General features: G+C 42.0%; 1 protein-coding gene across 1 annotated transcript in view; it reads right to left on the reverse strand.

The window, feature by feature from the left end:
• RDX (radixin) overlaps positions 1 to 3,983 on the reverse strand; it is a 44,577-nt gene extending 40,594 nt beyond the window's left edge. Inside the window, exon 1 of the mRNA XM_060770985.2 lies at positions 3,746 to 3,983. The gene's annotated coding sequence lies outside the window, so the exon portion shown is untranslated. The remainder of the gene's footprint in view (positions 1 to 3,745) is intronic.
• Between the last annotated feature and the right edge of the window lie 8,387 nt (positions 3,984 to 12,370).

Below are 12,370 nucleotides of genomic sequence, written 5' to 3' on the forward strand. Positions count from 1 at the left end.
AATGAAAAGAGGTCTGACCCCTTTTTTTGCCTCATTTTGACACACAAGCACTTGATCAAACTACATAGAGACCTTTCATCAAATGTTAGCACAGTGCATGAATCAGTGACACTTTTTACTTCAAGGAAGGGAGGTGGGAAAGGGAGAGACGGAAGGCAAAGAAAAGGAGAAGGCAGGGAATAAAAGGAGCCACTCTGGGATGGGAAATGGCCAGGGCGGAGGAATTATATCCAGCTCTTAAAAACAGGAGGAGGAAATTCCAGGGGCCAGTCCGAACTGCAGAATTATAGCAGATTGACACCACTTTAACTGCCACGGCTCGATGCTATGGGGTTCTGGGAGGTGTAGTTTGCTGAGACATTAGCACTCTTACCATAACCGGCTGTTAGGAATTGTGGGAGTTAAAGTCCAAAACACCTGGAGGGCCAACATTTGCCCTAACTAGCTATGTGTTGAAGTCCAAAACATCTGGAGCGCCGAAGTTGGCTCATGTCTGGCGTAGAACTAGGATTCCACAACACGGAGCTATGGCAATCAATGTGGTATCAAACCATTCATTCTATAGTGTAGAGATTTGCTGTAGCACCCGAGAAGGCAAAATATCCCACCAAACTGTAAATCCCAGAATTCTATAAAACTAAGACGTTCTAGTTAAAAGTGGTGCCACTGCTGCAACAATGCAGCAGTGGCTTACATCTCTGGCGGGTGAAAGGGTCTGGCCCCTTATTTGGGTATTTTTTTTATTATGTCTGTTTTATGTGGCATCTAACTGTTACCTATTGTAAGGTCACTCTGAGTCCCCTTTGGAGTGAGAAAGGTGGGCTAGAAATATAGTAAAATAAATAAATAAATATTGAAGTGCATAGTACAATAAATAATAAATAAATATTATAATAAATAAATAAATAAATAAATATTGCAGCATAGTATAATATAGTAATATATAACACTAATATTGTGCTGTGCTAATAATATAATATATTGTATGTACTTATAACATTAATCATAATACTGTAATATAGGCATCCTCAAACTGCACCCCTCCAGCTGTTTAGGCCTTCAACTCCCAGAATTCCTGACAAATGAACAAGCTTGTTAGAGCTTCTGGGAGTTGGAGGCCCAAACAACTGGAGGGCTGCAGTTTGAGGATGCCTGCTGTAATACAATATAATACTAATAATAATTCAATATAATAATTATTATTTATTATATATTACATGTAATACTACTAATTATATTGCAGCATAGTACAATATAGTACTATATACTAATATTGTGCTATGCTAATATTATATATTGCATGTACATATAATATTGATCATAATACCGTAATACAATATAATACTACTAATACAATATAATAATATTATTATATATTATATATTACATGTAATATTACTAATAACAATGCAGTATAGTGGTACAATACAATATAGTTATATATAATACTAATATTGTGCTATGCTAATAATATAATATGTTATATGTACCTATAATATTGATCATAATAGCAAAATATAATATAATAGTAATATATAAATTTTTTTTGTCGTGTCAGGAGTGACCTGAGAAACTGCAAGTCGCTTCTGGTGTGAGAGAATTGGCCGTCTGCAAGGACATTGCCCAAGGGACGCCCGGATGATTTGATGTTTTATCATCCTTGTGGGAGGCTTCTCACATGTCTTCGCATGAGGAGCTGGAGCTGTTAGAGGGAGCTCATCCGCCTCTCCCTGGATTCGAACCTGGGACCTGTCGGTCTTGAGTCCTGCCGGCACAAGGGTTTAACCCACTGCGCCACCGGGGGCTCCATATATAATACTAACAATATAATACTAATATATAATACTAATACTAATATAATACATATATAATACTAATAGTGTGCTATAACAATAATATAATCTAATATATTGTATTGTACATATAACTTGTAAACAGGGGCGGCTCAACTATTATGCAAAGTAAGCCTTTGCAGTATAGTTGATTTTGCCCAGGGGCGCTCTTGAGGCGCTCTTGGGGGAAAATAGACCTTGACATATGCGAGTTGTAGTTACTGGGATGTATAGTTCACCTACAATCAAAGAGCATTCTGAACTCCACCAATGATGGAATTGAACCAAATATGGCACACAGAACTCCTACGACGAACAGAAAATATATATCAGTGATTGGTTGGGGAGGGGGGTGCCAAAATACTGTTTGCTTACCATTGAAAATTACTTAGGGTCGCCTCTGCTTGTAAGCCGCTCTGTATCCCCTTCAGGGTGAGAAGGGTGGGGTATAAATGCCATAGTCACTGCTGAATGTTTTTATGTTGAATGTTTTATGTTGAATGTTTTTATATTGAATGTTTTTATATTGAATGTTTTATATTGTGTATAAACTGTTTTAAATTGTAAGTCGCTCGGAGCACCTTGGAGGAGAGTGACTAATTAAGAAATAAAGTGATGATGATGATATAAATGTCGTAAATGAATAAATAATAAATAAATAAATAAGGGAAGCCTGGGCTCCTTGTCGCCTCTTCCACAAAAGCTAAGGCTCACCAATGCAGTTCGACACCACTTCCAAGCGCCAAGGCTCAACGCTGGAAGTTGTAGTTTGCAGTTTAGAGAAGGCTAAGGACATTTTAAAATTAGGACTCCTGGGATTCCATAGCGGTGAGCCGTGGATGCTAAAAGTGGTGCCAAACTGCATTAATTCTGCAGTGTAGAGCAGGCCTGGGCAAACTTGGGCCCTCCAGGTGTTTTGGACTGCATCTCCCACCATTCCTAACAGCCTCAGGCCCCTTCCTTTTCCTCCTCTGCCTCTTAAGCTTAGGAATGGTGGGAGTTGCAGTCCAAAACACTTGGAGGGCCCAAGTTTGGCCATGCTTGATGTAGAGCAGTGGTTCTCAACCTTCCTAATGCCATGACCCCTTAATACAGTCCCTCATGTTGTGGTGACCCCCAACCATAATATTGTTTTCGTTGCTACTTCATAACAGTCATTTTGCTACTGTTATAAATCATAATGTAAATATCTGATATGCAAGATGTATTTTCATTCACTGGACCAAACTGGGCACAAATACCCAATACACCCAAATGTGAATGCTAGTGGGGTTGGGGGAGGATTGATTTTGTAATTTGGGAGTTGTAGTTGCTGGGATTTATAGTTCACTTATAATCAAAGAGCATTCTGAACTCCACCAGCGATGGATTTGAACCAAACTTGGTTCCCATGACCTATGGAAAACACTGGAAGGGTTTGATGGGCATGGACCTTGAGTTTGGGAGTTGTAGTTCACCTATATCCAGGGAGCACTGTGGACTCATGCTATGGTGGATCTGGACCAAACTTGGCACGAATACTCAATATGCCCAAATGTGAACACTGGTGGAGTCTGGGGAAAATAGATCTTGACATTTGGGAGTTGTAGTTGCTGGGCTTTATAGTTCATTACAATCAAAGAACATTCTGAACCCCACCAATGATAGAATTGGCTCAAACTTCCCACATGGAATCCCCATTACTATCGGAAAATACTGTTTTTTATGGTCTTTGGCGACCCCTCTGACACCCCCTCGCGACCCCCTCAGGGGTCCCGACCCCCAAGTTGAGAAACACTGATGTAGAGGCTCCCCTACTTATCTAAACCGCTAGAAACTCCATGTGCATCCCAGGCGTTTGAGGAGAACGGCGAGGGAGGGAGGCAGGGCAAGAGCAAGGCCTGAGGCAAGCCGCCGGCGTCCTTCCTTCTTACCTCCCTGGCGGGGGCTGCGACTTCTCTCTCCTCTTGGCCGGCCTTTTGGTCTCCCGGCGGCCTTGGGCGTCAAGAGGGCGGCAGAGCCGGCCAGGAGGCGCTGCGGGGCCGCTCCGAGCGCCACTCTTCTCCTCAGGGCTCCCCAGCTGACTGGCCTCCGGCGCAAAGAGCGGCAAACGCCGCCGCCTCCGCTGACAGCGCCGCAATATGGCGGCCGCGAGCCTTGGGTAGATATATATATATATATATATTTTAATTCTCGCCCCTCTCGGAGTTGTTGGCGCATGCGCACGGAAGGGAGCGAGAAAGGGCGCACGCGCACCGCACTGGGATGAAGCGACTACTCTGAAGTCTATTTGGGGGGAAAGGATGCGTAGGAGAGAGAGAGAGAGAGAGTTGGGAAAGTCGTTAAGGAGCGACCGTTGGTCAGGGTGTCACGTGGGATGAGAGGGGGGCGCGAGGAGCCTATAAAAGGGGATTCCGCCTATAAAAGGGGAGCGCTGAGAGGATTCTCTCCTCATTCTAGAGGGGGAAAGCAAAGTGAAGGGTCCCTTCACATTCAATATAATCAGGCCTCTTCCACGCAGCTGAATAAAATCCAACATTTTCTGCTTTGAATTGGAATATTTATTTATTTATTTAAAAGTTTTGCATACCGACCTTCTCACCTCTCCTGAGGGACTCAGACCGGTTTCCAACCATAATATCACATACAATCAATAAAACATCATAATGCATATTACAGTAAAACATTAAAACAGCAATTACAGTCAATCTAAAAACATATAATAACGAGTTAAAATACATATCAATTAAAATTACAAATAAGTCAAATCGCCAAGATAAAATCATGTCCAACTCAGGCAGTATGTCCAACTCAGTGCGTGTTATCTGAGTGTGGATTCAGATAACCCAGTTCAAAGCAGATATTGTGGGTGTTATTCAATTGTGTAGAAAGGGCCCCAGATAATTCAGGACCCTTCCACACAGCTCCATATCCCAGAATATCAAGGCAGAAAATCCCACATCTGAGTGTGGAGTCAGATAACTCAGTTCAAAGCAGATATTGTGGGTGTTATCCAACTGTGGAAAGGGCCTCAGATAACTCAGGGCCCTGCCACACAGCTCCATATCCCAGAATTTCGAGACAGAAAATCCCACATCAAGGCAGAAAATCCCACATTATCTGAGTGTGAACTCGGCCCTTCCACACAGCCCTATATCCCAGAATATCATGGCAGAAAATCCCACATTATCTGAGTAGCATTTAAGACTTTTAGATCCACTATTTGCTCAAAAGCAATACTACCATCACACCTGCATTTGATTTTTAAAAGCTTGTCAATCATGATGACATTCTGTGCATAGGCATATCAAATATAACTTCTAAAGTCTCTCTGTGTGTGTGCCTTCCACCTTCTTGCATATTTATCAAGGAGATATTTATAAGATATGCAGATGCTGAGCCTCCAGCAAAGGATCACTGCCTTGTCGGGGCGCTGGAGCTTGAGCACCTCAATGATGTCATGAGCGAAACCGTGAAGGGCCACCCAAGACGGGACGGTTGTGGCAGAGAGGTCAGACCAAGCGTGATCCCTGGGGAAGGCAATGGCAAACCACTCCAGTATCCTTGCCAAGAAAACTAAATGGACCAGTACAAACAGAGATATGTCGGTATGCCATTGGAAGATGGGACTCCCAGGTCGGAAGATGGCCAAAATGCTACTGGGGAGGAGCAGAGGATAAGTTCAACTAGCCCCAGATGTGATGACGCAGCTAGCTCAAAGCCGAAAGGAAGGCTAGCGGCCGACGGTACTGGAGGCGAACGACGAATCCGATGCTCTAAAGATCAACACACCATAGGAACCTGGAATGTAAGATCTATGAGCCAGGGCAAATTGGATGTTGTTATTGGTGAGATGTCAAGACTAAAGATAGACATTCTGGGGGTCAGTGAACTGAAATGGACTGGAATGGGCCACTTCACATCAGATGACCACCAGATCTACTACTGTGGACAAGAGGAACATCGAAGAAATGGAGTAGCCTTCATAATTAATAAGAAATTCGCTAAAGCGGTGCTTGGATACAACCCAAAAAATGACAGAATGATCTCAATTCGAGTGCAAGGAAAGCCTTTCAACATCACAGTGATCCAAATATACGCCCCAACCACAGCTGCTGAAGAAGCAGAAGTAGATCAGTTCTATGAGGATCTGCAGGACCTACTGGATAATACACCAAAAAGAGACATTATTTTCATTACAGGAGACTGGAATGCCAAGGTGGGAAGTCAAATGACAACTGGGATCACAGGCAAGCATGGTCTGGGAGAACAAAATGAAGCGGGACGCAGGCTGATAGAATTCTGCCAGGAAAACTCGCTGTGTATAACGAATACTCTCTTCCAACAACCTAAAAGACGGCTTTATACATGGACCTCACCAGATGGTCAACACCGAAATCAGATTGACTACATCCTTTGCAGCCAAAGGTGGCGGACATCCATCCAGTCGGTGAAAACAAGACCTGGGGCTGACTGTAGCTCAGATCACGAACTTCTTATTGCCCAATTTAGAATAAAACTAAAGAGATCAGGGAAAATACACAGACCAGTTAGATATGATCTCACTAACATTCCTAGCGAATATACAGTGGAAGTGAAGAACAGATTTGAAGGACTAGATTTAGTAAACAGAGTCCCAGAAGAACTATGGACAGAAGTCCGCGACATTGTTCAGGAGGCGGTTCAAGTTCATTGTTCAAGTTCTTGGTGGGATGGGCATCCCAAGCCACCTTGTCTCTCTCCTGAGGAATCTGTACAAGGACCAAGTAGCAACAGTCAGAACTGACCACGGAACAACAGACTGGTTCAAGATTGGGAAAGGCGTACGGCAAGGCTGCATACTCTCACCCAACCTTTTTAACTTGTATGCAGAACATATCATGCGATGTGCGGGGCTGGATGAATGCAAAGCTGGGGTGAAAATTGCTGGAAGAAACATTAACAACCTCAGATATGCAGATGACACCACTCTGATGGCCGAAAGCGAGGAGGAGCTGAGGAGCCTTCTAATCAAGGTGAAAGAAGAAAGCGCAAAAGCCGGGTTGCAGCTAAACGTCAAAAAAACCAAGATTATGGCAACAAGAATGATTGACAACTGGAAAATAGAGGGAGAAACCGTGGAGGCCGTGACAGACTTTGTATTTCTAGGTGCAAAGATTACTGCAGATGCAGACTGTGGCCAGGAAATCAGAAGACGCTTACTTCTTGGGAGGAGAGCAATGTCCAGTCTCGATAAAATAGTGAAGAGTAGAGACATCAGACTGGCAACAAAGATCCGCCTAGTCAAAGCCATGGTATTCCCTGTAGTAACCTACGGATGTGAGAGCTGGACCTTAGGGAAGGCTGAGCGAAGGAAGATCGATGCTTTTGAGCTGTGGTGTTGGAGGAAAGTGCTGAGAGTGCCGTGGACTGCGAGAAGATCCAACCAGTCCATCCTCCAGGAAATAAAGCCCAACTGCTCACTGGAGGGAAAGATACTAGAGACAAAGTTGAAGTACTTTGGCCACATCATGAGGAGACAGGAAAGCCTAGAGAAGACAATTATGCTGGGGAAAGTGGAAGGCAAAAGGAAGAGGGGCCGACCAAGGGCAAGATGGATGGATGGCATCCTTGAAGTGACTGGACTGACCTTGAGGGAGCTGGGGGTGGTAACGGCCGACAGGGAGCTCTGGCGTAGGCTGGTCCATGAGGTCACGAAGAGTCGGAGACGACTGAACGAATGAACAACAACAATGCTGAGCAGAAAATGTTTGAAAAGAGTGTGGAATTAGAGATGTTCAGGTAGTCAAGACATCCTGCCTTTTTGATGTTGCTGTTTGACTTCTGCATATGAATTGAGATGTTATCTTTTGCAGAGTCATCAGTGGCTATGGGCCCTTCTACACAGCCCTATGTCTCAGAATATCAAGGCAGAACATCCCACATTATCTGAGTGTGGACTCAGATAACCCAGTTCAAAGCAGATAATCTGGGATTTTCTGCCTTGATCTTCTGGGATATAGGGCTGATATTGTGCCACCCAAAATATCAAGGCAGAAAATCCCACATTATCTGTGTGTGGATTCAGATAACCCAGTTCAAAGCAGATATTGTGGGATTTTCTACCTTGATATTTTGGGATATAGGGCTGTGTGGAAGGGCCCCCAGAATCTCAAGGCAGAAAATCTCACAATATCTGCTTTGAACTGGGTTATCGGAGACCCTCTGCTTTGAACTGGAGATGTGGGGTTTTATTCAGCTGTGTGGAAGGGGCCTCAGATAACTTAGGGTTGCCCTAAGTCTGAAATGACTTGAAGTTACACACAACAACAATCCTTATTAATTGTCGAAGGCTTTCATGGCCGGAATCACTGGGTTGTTGCCCGAAAAAACCTACAACAATCCTAATTAACTTGACTATGTCATCAGAGCATTGAAATACTGGTAAGTTTATGTTGGTTAAAATTATTATTTGTTTTAAATATTGGGTTTTTTGTTGTTGGTTTTTGCACCATAAATACTATTTGTACAGTGTGCATAGGAATTTGTTCTTTAAAAGTTTGTGGATCCGTGTTCTAGACTGATCAGACTCTAGAGTGGAAGGGAAAAGGAACCAGTAATAAAGAAAAATAGTTGGAAATGGGACAGAAGGGACAACAATGTGAGGGTACATTTACTTTGTAGATGACACCACTTTAACTAACTGCCATGGTTCAAAGCTATGGAATCCTGGGAGTTGTAATTTTATAAGACCTCTCACCTGCAGCCAGGGGAGCAGATGGAAATAAGAGGTTTCTCACTGAAGAAAAATTGAATACTAGTACATTAGATGTAAAGTGGGTTTCTTCTCACTATAATTTTTCCCTTGCCACCTAAACTCACTGTATAAAAAACAAAAACAAAACTCAGACCCACTAGAGTTGAATGTTGTCTTTTGAGCATTGTTTCCCTTTCCTCTCTGGTAATAACCAGAAAGAAGCAATGCACAAAGGGAGGCCAAGTTTTCCCCTTTTGTTTTGGATAAAATGCAGTTCGAGGCACAGCAGGAATAAGGGAGAAAAAGAGAGTTCAGGACGAAGAGGGCCAAGAAATAGTTGAGTTACCAAACCTGAGTCATGTAAGAGCTATTAATATAACAGGCTTCTTACAGTCTTCTAAGAGCCTGAGGATGAATAGAGAGAAATTTCCAATTAGAAGACACAGGAAGAAGAGCAAATCAGGAGAAGGGGGAGAAATCTCATTGCAAGGAAGCATATGGTAAAAATGTCCCTTGAGAAGTAATGGGTGCTTCATAATTAAAGTACCATAATCAAATTAGTCAGGGCAAATCATGGATTGATATAGAGTAATCTGATCAAAAGGAGTAGAGCAAGTCGACATCAGATATTTATTGGTCTTATTCATTTCTATAATAAGGCAGATTCCTATCTACATTAAAAAAATATTCAAGCTTTCCCTATTCAATGTAGTAAATATTTAAAACATATATAATTGGCATGCAACAAGGAGCGGATGGCTTTTTTCTTCAAGGGCCCCCTCCCCTCATTGGAAATAGAAATTATAAAATATCCCCTCATGGATATTTTAAAATATTTCTTAACTGATTTTCATTACTATAATTTCTCAAACAATACAGTAACACTTGTAAATGGCAAATTATAAATCTACATTACATTGGATTGGTTTTAAACAACTCTACTAAAATATGATGCCATATAGTTCCAAGATGAGACAGTATGATATAGTGCTTTGGCTACTGGAGTATTATTATTATCATTATTAATATAATTATATTATTCATGTCCTGCTTTTCTCTCTTGATCAAGACCCAATGCAGTTATGGCTCTGGCGACAATGGGTCCCAAGATACCATTATTAGTATTATTTAAAAGGGTATAAAAACAATGTTCCTTTAATCAGAGTGAAATTGTCACCAGGGCTGACTGGTGATGGTGTCATCAAAAGTTTATTTATTTATTTACTTTGCTTATATACCGCTGTTCTCAGCCCGGGGGCAACACACAGCGGTGTACAACATAGAAGGAACAAAATTCAAAAATTCAAGACATAATCTAAAATCCACATCAGCAATAAACAAAAACATCATCATCAAAAACATCATCATCAAAACATCATCATTACTACAAAAGCCATTCCGCGTCGTCTCATCGTCCAACCACAATCCAGTATCATTTCCGTTGTTCCAATCCTATCATCATTACCAATCATTGCACTTCTTGTTTGAACGCCTTCTTGAACAACCAAGTTTTTAATTTCCTGCGGAAAATCATCAGAGAAGGAGCCATTCTGATGTCCACGGGAAGGGTGTTCCACAGCTGAGGAGCCACCACCGAGAAGGCCCTATCTCTCGTCCCCGCCAGCCATGCCTGTGAAGCAGGCGGGATCGAGAGGAGGGCCTCCCCGGAAGATCTCAAAGTCCTGGTGGGCTCATAGGTCAAGATGCGGTTGGACAGGTATCTTGGGCCGGAACCGTTTCATATTTTACATGTAACTGTCCCATTTTAATAAGCAGATATGTGACTTTAAATAACAGTGTGACATTCAGAAGTACTCTTGTATTCAAAATTGCACATAGTGAGCCTTTTGTTTATAACAGGTCTGTATTTTTTTAATCAAGTCTAAGTAAGATATTGAGCACTGGCATTCATTTTTAATATTTGTTTGGCTGGGTTGGTTTTTTTTTTAATCTGCACACTCTAATCTAATCTGAGTCAATAAAACATTTTTAAAGTTGTGTTAAAAGAAAATAATGTAAATAATGAATTGGTTTATCAGCTCCAGATCTCCACTCATCCTGCTCCCTGCCACTCGCCTTTTCCACAAGACTGTAAAATTTCAGCTGCATAAATAAAGTAAAACAAACAAGAGGCAATAAATGTTTGGGAATGGTGCCAGTTTAAGTGGCAGAGTGCCACTGTAGTCAGGTTTTATTCACCTTCTCAATATTTTGGTTGTTGTGGATAAGAAAGGGAAAAACTGGAAAACATTGTTTTGCCAGAAAATTGTGGTGGAGGTTGGAGACCTTTGGGGACGGTACTTTCTCATATCATACATTAATTTATGAAACAAGCCTTGCTGTCTGGTCCTCTGGATCAGAGCTTCTGAAACTTTTTCCACTTGCAACCTCTTTCTGCCCAAGGAAACAGGTATATAGGTATATAAAACGGGTATCAAAATCAAACATTAATTATAATAAATGTGCATTTGCAAGGTTTGCTAAACAGGCTGATTACATCTAAAACGTTTTCTGCAGAGTCCACTGTAATCACGGCATATTGTTACTAACAAATTTGTTACTAACCTTCTACTGTTGCCAGATTTTTTGTGATCCCAACATTGAGTTAAAGGGACCCCATTTGTGGTCAGGGCCCACAGTTTAAGATGCAGTGCTCTAGATTTAACCTTTAAAAGGAAAACAATAAGAAATCAGCTACTGTTCATGCTACTCTGTAAGCCTATGGTGCAAAAGAGCACACAAGGTGCAGTTTGACACCACTCTCACTGCCATGGTTCTGTGCTATGGAATCCTAGAAGTTGTAGTTTGGTGAGGCATGGGAACCCTCTGGTACAGAAGTCTAAAGGCCTTGTAAAACCACAACACACAGGATTCCATAGCATTGAGTTGTGATGTCAAATGTGTCGATATTGAGCTGACGTGATGTCAAACTGCACTAATTCTACAGTGTGGTGCACCCATAATTCCTGCATCCTGAATTATAGCTCTTTATCATTGGCCTTTTAATATTCTGAACTCCAACTTTCTGGGAGCAAAAGTCCAGAACATCAGATGGGAGGTCAAGGGCCACTGGTGCAGAACAGGGAGGTTTGGGTGTAACTATTAAACAGTAGGTGTAACTATAATGCAAATTTCATCTGCCAAAATTCTCAGGACAGCCGTACTAGTAAGTAGATTTATGTGGCTTATGCTAGGGATGATCATGGCAATCCATTTCCTCTTTGGTATTCTGATCCCACCCCCTTCCTCCTGATGTAGTCCATTCAGCTTTGAAATTTGCAAAATAGGACATGATCTTTCACAATTGCTAGTGTGATATAGAGGTCTGAGCATGGAAATCTAGATTTGATTGGGATTGGAATCCCCATTTGACCATGGAAACCGACTGGATAACCTTGGACAAGGCACAGTCTCTCAGATTTCATCTACAATGCAGAATTAATGCAGTTTGGCACCTCTTTGATTCCCATGGTGCAACAGTTTGGAATCAGGGGAGTTGTAGTTTTACAAGACATTTAGCTTTCTCTACCTAAGAGTGCTGGTGTCTCACCAAACTAGTACTCCCAGGATTCCATAGAATTGAGCCATAGCAGTTAAAGTGCTGAGGTGTTGTCTTAGGGTTGTCATTAGTCAGAAAGGACATGAAGGCTCACAACAACAACTTAATCTTGTCTTTGGCTGGTTCTGCAAATTCTTCTTTTCCTATATGACTTCCCAAGGTACAGAAACTCTTTGTGGCCCTTGGCTTCACTATTTGGTACCCCCCCTTTTTTTTTTAGCTTCATTGTCCAACTTCTTTGAAAGCTCTAGCCCAAAACCCAGA

The sequence above is a fragment of the Anolis sagrei genome, chromosome 3 (genome assembly GCF_037176765.1).
Source record: "Anolis sagrei isolate rAnoSag1 chromosome 3, rAnoSag1.mat, whole genome shotgun sequence".
Classification (NCBI taxonomy): Eukaryota; Metazoa; Chordata; class Lepidosauria; order Squamata; family Dactyloidae; genus Anolis; species Anolis sagrei.